Raw genomic sequence first — 11,571 nt, 5'->3', positions numbered from 1 at the left:
CAGCCCTATGTAACACCACAGATAACACTGTGATAACTCTCTGAGTACAAATAATGTCGTAGATGATAACTATACCCACAGACACATATAAACACACACAAAGAGGCATATATATATATAAATACAAGGGCAGCTGAGTATATAAGGGGCAGCAGGGTATATAAGCGGCAGCAGGGTATATAAGGGGCAGCAGGGTATATAAGTGTTAACAGGGTAAATAATTGGCAGCAGGGTATATAAGGGGCAGCAGGGTATATAGGGGGCAGCAGGGTATATAAGGGGCAGCAGGGTATATAAGGGGCTGCAGGGTATATGAGGGGCAGCAGTTTATATAAGGGAAGCAGGGTATATTAGTGGCAGCAGGGTATATAGGGGAGCATGGTATATAGGGGGCTGTAGAGTATATAGGGTCAGCAGGGTATATAGGGGCAGCAGGGTATTTAGGAGGCAGCACAGATATCTTCGTTTTATATGTTCTACTTTAATATTGAACACACACTTTTACAAAGAGACATAAACACATGCAGACACAGCTCGCACACCCCTAAGGCCGGCTTTGCTCAGCGCTGATTGGGTAAAGCACCACATGGCACCTACTTTTACTTTCTCACACACAGTTAAGCTGCATAATTAAAAGGTGTTTCCCTGAAGGCCGGGTTCCCATGGGTCAGATACACTGCGTTCAAACTGCGCAGCGTGCCTGACCTGGAACCCACAGCACCTTGTAAGGGTGGTTAGCACCCTTCTTGCATATTACTGTAAGCACAGCGCAAGCACACAGGCACTTTTAGCTCGAGAGCTCGGCTCCGGAGCGAAAGGGGCGGTGTTGTAGTCATGGCAACGGTGTTGAGGATGCCGCACTCTTCTGACTGACGCACGCTCCCACACAGCACGACAGAGTGAAGTCTACATCAGCTCTGTAAAGGGGCGGGCGGAGAGACGGGTCCGTCATGACGTTACCCAGATGGGGCAGAGCCGGAGAGTGTGACACAAGAGAGAAGAGCGCAGGGAGCAGGAGCGTGTGGTGGAGCGGAGGGAGACAGAGAGAGCCATCATGGAGGAGCAGGACGGAGACAGAGGGAGCCATCTGGAAGGACAGAGAAAGAGAGAGAGAGACAGACAGAGGGATCTCAGTAGAGTGCAGGAGGTACCTCAAGTTAGGAAGCACCAGGGAGGTCTAAGGTACTGGGCATTTACAGTATCCTGCAACAGAACAAACATTGCCCAATATTAGCAGTCGTCCCTGTCCCTGAATAGACCACCTGCTTCCCTGCCACGCTGTCCCTGAAAGTAACCAGCAAACAGCGTTGGGTCAATACTCTGTGACCACCTCGCACGTCCACAAGTGCGCAACAGTTGCCTGTGTCCTTGGGCTAGTGTCAAGAGAGAATATTGCCTGCATAACTGTCGCTGTGAAGCATATTTTACTGTTAAAGGGAATGCACCGTTGTGAAGTAGGAGCGGGGAGAAAAGCAGGGCAGAGTGACAGAGACTCAAATGGGACTTATTGTAAGGACTGCTGAATAAACTACACTCGTCACCTGTCTTCTTGGTTGCGTCCTAGGTGTGCCAGAACATTACGGCTGCCGCCTGAGGCTGAGAGAGGGTTTGCCACGAAAGGTAGCAATTAGCATCGCAAGCACCCGTGGTAATGCCTATAGGTCTGGATATTCCACTAACTCCCACGAAGCAACCCAGGGCCGAGAGCGTGGACTTACCTTATGAATATTCTGATGGTAAACGCTGTAAAAACTGCAACAATATAAATCTATTGCGGAATTTCTGCTCCCCATTGAAGTCTATGGGTGAAACACGCAGCATCTCTGCACAGAACACGCAGCATAAATTGACATACTGCGGAATTGAAAAACGCACTGCAGAACACTTTCCGCATGACTTTTGTGCGTTTTTTTTTCCTGCAGCACGGGCATAAGATTTTCTATATCTCTTTCACTTTGCTGCTACTGTAAATGCTGCAGAATTTCCGCACAGTACTCCGTTGTGGAGATTCCGCAGCGTTTACGCTACGTGGGAATCTGGATTTTCATCTCTCCTCTGGAAGTAAACAATGAGGCTATGTTTACACGTTACAGTTTTGCTACGATTTTAACTGCGACATATGAACACAACCAAAAGGTTTCCTTTGAATCAGTTGCGATTTTTGCGGTGGATTTGATGCGATTCCGCGGCAAAAGTCCAAACACTTGGCTTTCTGATGTGTGTTTTGCATCCCTATTGAATTCAATGGGGAAAACTGCAAGGGAAAAATGATTGTCATGCTGCAGATTTAAATTCCGCACTGCTGGTTAATATATTAACATTTACGCTACGGTTTTCTTCTGCAGCGTGGGCATGAGATCTTCAAAATCTTATCCACTTTGCTGCTACTGTAAATGCTGCGAAATTTCCGCACAGAATTCCGTTGTGGAGATTCCGCAGCGTTTACGCTACGTGGGAATCTGGATTTTCATCTCTCTTCTGGAAGTAAACAATGAGGCTATGTTTACACGTTACAGTTTTGCTACGATTTTAACTGCGACATATGAACACAACCAAAAGGTTTCCTTTGAATCAGTGCAAGGAGAAATATTGATAATCGTGAAGAATTAATACAGAAAGTATATTAGAAAATGTTATTACTTTTCATTATACAAAAAATAAGCTTTGTTTGCTGAAACAGTAAGGGCACATTCAGATGTGGCGGAATTGCTGTTGAATTCCGTTGTGGACAGTCTGTAGTGGAAATCTGCAGCAGCCGTTTTTTTCATTGATTTCTATACATTTTTATGTAACTTAGGTCAGATGTTGCAGAAAATAAAAGTGCGGAATTTAGGTTGCGGCGCAGAATTTTCCCACCACAGCATGCACATTATGTTGCAGAGAAGCAGCGTATGTTCACTGCGGATTTCAGCCTTTGCATTGGAAAGACTGAAATCTGTGGCAAGTCTGCTGTGATATCTGCAACGTCCAAATTACCTGTCAAATATGAAAATGGTGCTGCAAATTTCGCAACGAATCTGCAGCGGAAAAATTCCGCCACATCTGAACATTCCCTAATACTCCAAACATTGAGGACGTGCAGTATTTAATGTTGAACTGAGAAAATCACATTCTGCCCTATTAGGATATTTCTAGTTCCATAGTTACTTAGGTTGAAAAAAGACACGTCCATCATGTTTATTTGATCCAAAAGCAGAACAGAATTCCAGGACATTTGTAGCCAACTTTGTCTTACAGGGGATTCTTCTGCCCTATGAACTATAAGGTATCCGCCCTGTGCGCCACAGGGAATTCCGGGCGAAAAAACGCACCAAACTGCGGTGCAGATTTTCGCCCGGAATGTCCGCTGCGAAAATCTGCAGCACCTAGCAGGCCTGCTAGCAAGGCAGCCTCCTGGGAGGATGTTTTATCTCAGGAGACCGCTGCAGCCTGTGATTGGCTGCAGCAGCGGTCACATGGGATGAAGTGTCATCCCAAGAGGCTAGCTCTCTGAAGTCATTCAGGCCGGCCTCCTGGGATGATGTTTCAGCCCATGTGACTGCCGCTACAGCCTGGTATTGGCTGCAGCGGTCACATGGGATGAAGCATCATCCCCAGAGGCCAGCCTGGAATAAGAGGCACAGACTCCTGGGAAAAATCTGCAGTATTTATGCAACGTGCGAACTGACCCTATGGGTGCAGTCACACCTGGAGTACTTGCTTTGCATTTAAGCAACATAAACATACGTTGCAATACATGCCTGAACAATAAGATTATTATAAACCTGAGTCACAAGAGAATACATGCCTGTAAGTAACTTTACAATGTATGTCTTTGATAAAAAAATATTTCGCAATGCAACAACTTAGACGACTTGCGTAATATTTTTCCCATAGGTATACATTGTTGTTTTCCACTACGTATTTATACGCTGCAGAAATACAAGGTAAGTATTTGAGGGTGCCCTAACTCTGAATACCATTAGATAAGTAGGTAGCTACTCACTACTCTTACTTTTAGGCTGAGTTCACACGAGTGGACACACTGCGTAATAGCAATCAGCGTATCCGCCCCACTGGCCACAGGGAATTCCCGGCGAAGAACTGCACCAAACTGTGGTGCAGTTTTTCGCCCGGAATGTCCGCTGTGGAAAACTGCAGCATTTAGCCGGCCTGCTAGAATCCCACATTTCATCCCAGGAGACCGCTACAGCCTGTGATTGGCTGCAGCTGCGGTCATGTTGGTTGAAACTTCATCCCAGCAGGCCGGCTCTCTGACATCATCCATGCCGGACTCCTGGGATGACGTTTCATCCCATGTGACCGCTGCTACAGCCTGTGATTGGCTTCAGCGGCCACATGGGATGAAAACATAATCCCAGGGGGCCGGCCTGGAGGAAGGAACACAGACCTCTGGTTAAAGAGGCTCTGTCACCACATTATAAGTGCCCTATCTCCTACATAAGGAGATGGGCTCTATAATGTAGGTGACAGTAATGCTTTTTATTAAAAAAAACGATCTATTTTCACCACTTTATTAGCGATTTTAGATTTATGCTGATGAGTAGCTTAATGCCCAAGTGGGCGTATTTTTACTTTAGAATGACGCTGATTGGTCAGCGTCATACACTCCTCTGTACAACGCCCACTTGGTCTAAAGTAAAAATGCGCCCACTTGGGCATTAAGCAACTCATTAGCATAAATCTAATAAAGTGGTGAAAACAGATCGTTTTATTAAATAAAAAGCATTACTGTCACCTACATTATAGAGCCCATCTCCTTATGTAGGAGATAGGGCACTTATAATGTGGTGACAGAGCCTCTTTAAGTATAAGATTTTTTTTTTTCTGAGTTTGGTTTTTTGCGGGTTTTACCTCCTCCATTAAATTCAATGGGGAAAACCCACAACAAATAAGCAACGTTTATGCAAATACAATTGACATGCTGCAGAATTAAATTCTACACCACACGTCAATTTCTGAGCGTTTTTTTCCCACTCAGTATTTACACAGCGTGTGGATGAGATTTGTTGTATCTCATCCACTTTGCTGCTACCGTATTATGTCCATGCAATCCGGCCTCCTGGGATGACCATGAAGCCCATGTGATCGCTGCAGCCTATGATTGGCTGCAGCAGTAACATGGGATGAAACGTCATCCCCGGAGGCCGGCCTGAATGGAGAACAATAGAAAGAGTCGCTATGACAACGTCACTATGTAAGTATAGACTTTTTTATTAATTTTATAAAAAAAAGTTGTTTTCTTTGCTTATTCGCAATTTTTGTGGTGAAATTGCAGTGTTTCCGCTGCAAAAGTCGCAAAACACTATTTGTTGTGAGTTTTATATCCCATTGAAAGGGGAAAACCCGCAACATAAGAGCAACGAATCTGCAGCATAAATTGACATGGTGCAGATTTAAATTCTGCATCGCAGGTCAATTTCTGAACGTTTTTGCTGCAGATTTTTTTCTGCAGCGTGTGCATTCGATTTCTTTAAATATTATTCACTTTGATGCTACTGTAAATGCTGCGAAATTTCCTCTCAGAATTCCGTTGCAGAAATTCCACAGCGTTTACGCTACGTGAGAACACAGCCCGAGACCTTTTTCAGATGACCGTATTTTACGTCCTTGTGCTGTCTGTTGAAATAACGGACAGCACACTCACCCATGCATGTGTCTGTTGCGTGAAACTCACTGCATGGCCTGTTTTGGTCAGTTATTGAGGACCACGTCGCCCTCGAACTCTATGGGTGCGTAAAAAATATGGACAGCACACGGACGACATCCGTATGCTGTCCGTGTTTCATGCATCAGTTGCTCAAGAAATGATAAGAAAGAGAAACACAAAAAAAAAATCAGGAAATGCTTGCAGAGAAGAAACGCGGAAGTAAAAAACTGATGACACACGAAAAACACTCTGTCACATGGAACTGAAATTCATGGAATAAGGTCCCTTATTTTGCAGACGCAAAACGGACACACTCATTTAAATAATGCCCATATGCGGCAGATATTTCTTCATCTGTCCCATACATCTAAATGGGGTTTGCAGAAATCCATGCATATGCTGCATAAACAATTCAGATGCATGGAACTGATGTTAAGTCGCAGAAATTTCTGCAACAAATCTGCCTCATGTGTACTTTCGCTTAAAAATACTTTCCTTTATTGATGATTAAACTGCCATTCCTCCACACATAAATAATGTCTCCCAGTTGTTTGCACAGTATATATTGTATAGGATTACACATTTTAATAAGATCACCTCTAAGATTTTATTCTCCAAGTTAAACAAGCTAAATTTTTCCACCTACGGCTGTGTTCACATCAGCGTTGGTTTCCATTGATGGGTTCCTCCCGACCTTTCCATCGGAGGAACCCCTCAACGGAAAGGCAAATGGAAACCATAGGTAATGCTTCTGTTGCTAATGGTTTCCATTTGCCATCGTTGTGTAAGGTTTCCTTTTTCATGACCGAATCAATTACGCAGTCGACTGTATTACTGTTTCTGCCAAAACATGGAAAGGTCAGACGGAACACCTCAATGGAAACCAACGCTGTTGTGAACAGGCCCTTAGCGGAGTCTTCTATCTTATTTATTAATCTAATTGTCCCACTATTGAACCATCTCCAGCTCTCCTGTATCCTTTTTTTTACAGTGTGGAGCCCAAAACTGAGGCCCATATTTAAGATGAGCCCTCACAATTGATTTAAATCACTATTTTGCATTACTGTTTGCAAACCACAAAGAGGAATGGGTCCAAAACACAGAAGGGGTACAAATCTTTCCCTTATACTTTTTCTTGTGTTTGTTGCACTCCTGCTTTTGGCTTCCAAGTACTGATGCAAAATACTCCCATAAATAAACCATTTGAAATTGGCTTCAGGGGTACTATGGGATAACTTGCTGCAGCGTGATATCACACAACAAATGTGTTAAAGTTAAGAGAAAGATGGCTGCATCTGTACACGCCAATGCAGCATAGCAGGGCACTAAGCTAAGATAGCGCAGTCGTTTTACCTGCAGTCTTATGGTAGACACAGATAACATATTGTGTTCTCATGACACAAATGATAAACTTAGGCTGGATTCACACGAGCACATTACGTCCGTAATGGACGGACGTATTTCGGCCGCAAGTCCTGGACCAAACACACTGCAGGGAGCCAGGCCCCTAGCATCATAGTTATGTACGATGCTAGGAGTCCCTGCCTCTCCGTGGAACTACTGTCCCGTACTGAAAACATGATTACAGTATGGGACAGTTGTCCGGCAGCGAGGCAGGGACTCCTAGCATCGTACATAAGTATGATGCTAGGAGTCCGGCTCCCTGCACTGTGTTCGGTCCGGGACATCCGGCCGAAATACGTCCGTCCATTACGGACGTAATGTGCTCGTGTGAATCCAGCCTTAGATCTGCTGGGCCGACAATCTCAATATGTATGTGCATAAAGTATATGCATGCTGATGAAGGAAATACATTTGCCATGCTATAGTGGAGTGAGTAGATGTTGTACACATGTCTGATAATACTGTGATTGACAAGGGAATGCAGGTGATCATAATACTAGAGACATGTTTGAGTCTGAACTGAGTGACAACAGACTGGGAGGCTTTGAGGGAAAACGTAAAGAAGGAGAGTAAGGGTGCGTTGACTGGTGGCTTACTTTCATTGCATTTCCTCAGCTTAAAAATATGCTGCGGAAAACTGCAATGTAAGCCCAACGGAAAAATATTCTGCAACGCAAATACATTTTTATGGATCTTGCGTTGCAGAATATTTTTTTAATATTTTTTTTAGGGTGAGCGCACCCTAAGGCCAAGATTACACACACAGTTTTGATGCAGTTTTTGTGGCAGTTTCTTGAGCCTATGCCTTGAAGTGGATCAAAAAAAGGGAGAAAAGGTATAAAGAAAAGATCGATGCATTTCCTACCTTTGTGTCCACTTCTGTGTTTGGCTAATAAAAAAACCTGAGCCAAAAACTTCCACAAAAACTGCTTTAAAACTGTGTGTGATCCTGCCCTAATCCTAATAGAGAGGGAACAATGGGGTACATTTACTAAGCTAAGATTTAGACAGCCTAAACTTACACCAGACAGTTTAACCCCTTCAGGACCCAGCCTGTTTTGGCCTTCAGGACCCAGCCAATTTTTTTAAATCTGACATGTGTTACTTTATGTGGTAATAACGTTTAAATGCTTTTACATATCCAAGTGATTCTGAGATTGTTTTCTCGTGACATGTTGTACTTTATGTTAGTGAAAAAATTTTGTCGATAATTTTGGTATTTATTTCTGAAAAACACCACAATTTAGAAAAAATTTGCAAAAATTAGCATTTTTCTAAATTTAAACGTATCTGCTTGTAAAACAGATAGTAATACCACACAAAATACTTACTAGTTAAGATTTCCTATATGTCTACTTTACGTTTGCATAGTTTTTTGAACGTCCTTTTATTTTTCTAGGACGTTACAAGGCTTAGAACTTTAGCAGCAAATTCTCATATTTGAAAGAAAATTTCAAAAGGCTATTTTTTCAGGAACCAGTTCAGTTCTGAGGTGGCTTTGAGGGCCTTATATATTAGAAAATCCCCAGAAGTCACCCCATTTTGAAAACTTCACCCCTCAAGGTATTCGAATCAGCATTCACAAAGTGTTTTAACCCTTTAGGCGTTTCACAGGAATTAAAGCAAAGTAGAGGTGAAATTTACAAATTCTATTTTTTTTCCGAAATTCATTTCTAATACATTTTTTTTTGTAACACAGAAGGTTTTACCATAGAAATGCAACTCAATATTTATTGCCCAGATTCTGCAGTTTTTAGAAATATCCCACATGTGGCCCTAGTGTGATAAAGGACTGAAGCACAGGCCTCAGAAGCAAAGGAGCACCCAGTGGATTTTGGGCCTCCTTTTTTTAGAATATATTTTAGGCACCTTGTCAGGTTTGAAGAGGTCTTGTGGTGCCAAAACAGTGGAAACACCCCAAAAGTTACCCCATTTTGCAAACTACACCCCTCAAGGAATTTATCTAGGTGTATAGTTAGCATTTTGACCGCACAGGTTTTTCGCTAAATTTATCAGAATTAGTCTGTAAAAATGAAAATCTACTTTTTTCTGAAAAAACATAGAAATTTTTAATATTTACAAGAGATAATAAAGAAAATGCACCCCAACATATGTAAAGCAATGTCTCCCGATTATGGCAATATCCCATATGTGGTAATAAACTGCTGATTGGACCCACAGCAAGGCTCAGAAGGGAAGGAGCGCCATTTGGATTTTGAAGCACGGATTTTGCTGGATTGGTTTTCGGTTCCATGTCGTGTTTGCAACACTCTGGAGGGACCAAAACAGGGGAAACCCTCCAAAAGTGACCCCATTTTGGAAACTACACCTATCAAGGAATTTATCTAGGGGTATAGTTAGCATTTTGACCACACAGGTTTTTCACTAAATATATTGGAACTAGTCTGTAAAAATGAAAATCGACTTTTTTTCTGAAAAAACATAGAAATTTGTAATATTTACGAGGAATAATGAAGAAAGTCACCCCAACATTTGTAAAGCAATGTCTTCTGATTACAGCAATATCCCATATGTGGTAATAAACTGCTGATTGGACCCACAGCAGGGCTCAGAAGGGAAGGAGTGCCATTTGGATTTTGGAGCATGGATTTTGCTGCATTCGTTTTCGGTGCTATGTCGCGTTTGCAACGCCCTGGAGAGACCAAAACAGGGGAAACCCCACAAAAGTGACCCCATTTTGTAAACCTCACCTCTCAAGGAATTTATCTAGGGGTATAGTTAGCATTTTGACCACACAGGTTTTTTGCAGAATTTAGTGGAATTAGGCAGTGAAAATGAAAATCAACTTTTTTTCTGAAAAAGCATAGAAATGTTACATTTTTACAAGGAGTAAAGGAAAAAAGAACCACAACATTTGTAAAGCATTTTCTCCTGATTACGGTAATACCCCATATGTGGTAATAAACTGCTGATTGGACCCATGGCAGCGCTCAGAAGGGAAGTAGCGCCATTTGGATTTTGGAGCACGGATTTTGCTGGATTGTTTTTCGGTGCCTTTGCAACGCACTGGAGGGACCAAAACAGTGGAAGCCCCCCAAGTTACCCCATTTTGGAAACACCCCTCAAGGAATTTTTCTAGGGGTATAGTGAGCATTTAGACTCCACAGGTCTTTTGCAGAATTTATTAGAATTAGGCGGAGAAAATTAATATCACAATTTTTTTCCACTAAAATGTTGCATTTTCACAAGGGATAAAGGAGAAATAAACAACCAATTTTTGTAAAGCTACTTCTCCCGGGTACGGAAATACCCCACATGTGGTCATACATTTTTTTCATTAGAAATGAATTAACCCTTTCAGGACTGATCCATTTTTTGCTTTCTTATTTTGGTTTTTCACTCCCCGCCTTCCAAGAGCCATAACTTTTTTCTTTTTCCGTCAGTAGAGTGATGTGACGGCTTATTTCTTGCGGGAGGAATTGTAGTTTCTATTGATACCATTTAAAGTGCCATAAAAAGTACTGGCAAACTGAAAAAAAAATAGGAAAATATGGGAATATAGGAAAAAAATCTGATTCAATTTTTTGGGGTTTTCGTTTTTACAGCTTTCGCCGTGCGGTAAAAACGAAAACTACAATTTTTGCGGTTTAAATTATTTACGTTTTTTACGGTGTTCACCGTGCAAGTTAAATAATGGTATATTGTAATAGTTTGGCCTTTTACGGATGTAGCGATATCAATTCTGTTTATTTTTTTACATTACTTTTGAAGAAAAATGGGAAAAGTTTTTTTTTTTTAACTTTAAACTTTTTTCTTTCTCACTACTAATAACTTTAATTCTTCTACACATTTTATTAGTCCCCTTAGGGGACTTGTACCAGCGATCATTGGATCCGCGGGTACAATATGCTGCAATACTAATGTATTGCAGTGTATTGTTATTTTTACAGACTCCTGTAACAGCGCGATCGCTGTTCCTGTCCGTTAGTCCCGGGTGTCAGCTGTAATACACAGCTGACACCCGCAGCGTATGGAGCGGGCTCAGCACGTGAGCCCGCCCCATACATCACCCCCGCACCATGACGTGCTTTTAAGTCATAGTGCTCAAAGGGGTTAATGCACAGCGGATGGTGTAAATATTGCAATTTTCCACTGATATGCCATTTTAGTGCATAATATGTCGTGCCCAGTTTGTGCCCCTGAAGACAAATACCTCATAAAGCGTTAAGCGGGTTCTCCCGGGTATGGCGATGCCATATATGTGGGCACAAACTGCTGTTTGGGCACGCTGCAGGGCTCAGAAGGGAGGGACGCCATTTTGCTTTTGGAGCGCAGATTTTGCTTGGTAGTTTTTCTGTTTGGGGTTTTGCTAGTATTTCAGTTTATAATGTGGGGGCGTATGTAATCTGTGCGGAGAACATCAGGGCATAATAAGAGGGTATAAAATAATAATTCGTAGATATGTGGCCGGTGTCGCACTGATAAATGGTGTCGGATCTTATCCGCTTTTAGAAAACACTGCACATTTTGCATCGCCATATTCCTGGGAGCCAGAA

This window comes from Rhinoderma darwinii, chromosome 12, assembly GCF_050947455.1.
Source record: "Rhinoderma darwinii isolate aRhiDar2 chromosome 12, aRhiDar2.hap1, whole genome shotgun sequence".
Classification (NCBI taxonomy): Eukaryota; Metazoa; Chordata; class Amphibia; order Anura; family Rhinodermatidae; genus Rhinoderma; species Rhinoderma darwinii.
The sequence above is the reverse complement of the archived record's forward strand: the minus strand, read 5'-3'. Positions refer to the sequence as shown.